Source organism: Symphodus melops, assembly GCF_947650265.1.
Source record: "Symphodus melops genome assembly, chromosome: 10".
NCBI lineage: Eukaryota > Metazoa > Chordata > Actinopteri > Labriformes > Labridae > Symphodus > Symphodus melops.
Genome location: NC_136700.1, coordinates 21245227 through 21247383, shown reverse-complemented (window position 1 = coordinate 21247383; position 2157 = coordinate 21245227). Strand labels below are relative to the sequence as shown.

General features: G+C 39.1%; 1 long non-coding RNA gene across 1 annotated transcript; it reads left to right on the top strand.

The window, feature by feature from the left end:
* The first annotated feature begins 1223 nt into the window (after positions 1–1223).
* On the top strand, positions 1224–1713 carry LOC306831090. The gene is made up of 2 exons (XR_013780056.1): positions 1224–1552; positions 1652–1713. It is a non-coding gene; the product is annotated as an uncharacterized lncRNA (long non-coding RNA).
* Positions 1714–2157: the final 444 nt, after the last annotated feature.

The window sequence follows — 2157 nt, the reverse complement described above, 5'->3', positions numbered from 1 at the left end:
TTTGTACTGTGTGTGCAGGGTAAGCTTTGTACCCTAAAAAAAAAACTAAACAAGCCAGACTCTGTTTAAAAATGTGTCAATCATTTCTTATGTTTTCCTCATCAGGCTATTTTTATCTTAACAACATCAATGTCAGACCTTATTTGTATTTTCCAATACTACATGAGTAGTTCGGTGTCAATTCCCGAAAATAATTTTAATTAATGGCAATGAAATATCAACTTTTACAATCCGTTTGCCTGTTGTTGGATCTTCCAGTTTCCTTCATTATGACGTGAATTTATGGGAGCTTTTGATAGGAATTAATATAGAAAAGTCGTAGTTCTGTTTTATTAACTATTGATTTTTGTAAAAGGAATCTGCCGTATTAATAATATCGTCTTGCTGTATCGCAGAACATCACGTTTTTTTCTCTTCTAGATGTGTACATGTGCTTATAAGTGCTTACATCTAAAACGTCTTTATTTTCAAGGGCGATTGGCAACACAAGGAGAAGCAACATTTCTTTTAACAACCTATCACTTTAGAGGTGACTGCGATGTATGGACATGGTATGGACCCATGCAGGAAGTGACAACAGACGTGATCTCAGATATTATTCTGTCAAACTGTCACAAGCGTCGTGTTTTGTTTAGCACTATTGACAGGATTCTTAATGCCCCACAGACTGTTGGCATGGAAGCCTCTCCTGCTGTCTGTGAAAACTTTCTTCACTTTTTTATTGATAAAGTCGCTTGTGCTAGGGCTCAAATCTCAGTCCCTGCTTATGACCCTTCAATCTCCGTCCCTTGCTCTGCTGTCTTTGACCAGTTTGAGCCTGTGACTTTGACTTCCTTACAGGAAATTGTTGGTCAGTTGAAACCCTCAGGTTCCCCAAATGATCCTCTTCCTCCTCGGCTACTTAAAGAAGTTTTCCCCACTGTAGGACCATCTGTTACTGCAGTCATTAATAGCAGTCTGTCCTCAGGTGTTGTCCCTGAACTGTTTAAACATGCAGTAGTACAACCTCTGATTAAAAAACCTGGTCTGGATCCTGCAGTTCTTGTTAACTTTAGGCCGATCTCCAAACTGCCTTTTCTTTCTAAAACCCTAGAAAAGGTAGTTCACGTTCAATTGATGGCATTTCTGGAGGAGCAGAATAATATTTTAGAGGTTTTCCAATCCGGTTTTAAACCCCTGCACAGCACTGAATCAGCTCTTATCAGAGTTTTTAATGATTGTAGCTGGCGCTACAGAGTTGTGTATGGGTTGCCATGACGACAAGTGCGAGATTTCTTTCCGTTTTATTTTATCTTTTTGATAAGTGCACAGTTGTCTGGGTAAATAGCGTGGCATCATAGTTTATGTTTAGTTTGTTTTATATGTTTAGTAGTTTTTGCAAGAAAATACCTTGAGCGGATATGACGAGAAGCGGAAATGTGTAAAGGACAGCGGGAGAAGACGAGAGAAACTAAAGGAACGGAATCAGAAAAAAGGGTAATAAGGTCGTAAAAAACAGTGAAATAAGACAACAACGATTCCTACGCTACTGCTGGTCATACAGGCGCACACGGTAAAGTTTTATTTTGTAGTGCTTTGTTTAACTGAATTTGTAATTTATGTAAATAATGACATGAAGAGTTTAAAACGGTATTTGTCTTTTTTATTTTAGTTTTCACGGTGTTCCTTGACTTCAAAGATATAAAGAAGATAAATAAACGTCTGTGGACATCAGTCGAAACGTGAAGTCCTTTTTTGAGCTGGCCAGAGTAGCCACAGTGAAAACGTGACCTGATCCATCACACTGAGGCTGCCTCGTCCTGTATCCACAAGGTGGCGCCAGAGTTCTTCGCATCCTGCAGCAAGCTACACGCTTCAGAGCAAGACCAAGTCGAAATGCGCAACCCAAGGTCAGATTGAGAAAACTGCATAAGGCCTCAGCTACTGATGGATAATTAAAGACTCAAATAAGTAACAAAATGACTTCCTATGATAACCCCTTGTTACAAAATGATGATCAAATCGAGATTGAGCTTCAAGAACAAAGAGAGGTCTGTAAAGAGGCAGATGTAAGACCAAAAGAAAATGGAAAGTATGCCGTAACTGATCACTCTGAAACAGAAATAAGGAAATCCTCCCGTGAAAGACATTTTACTCCCAAAATGCAGGAACTGAAAG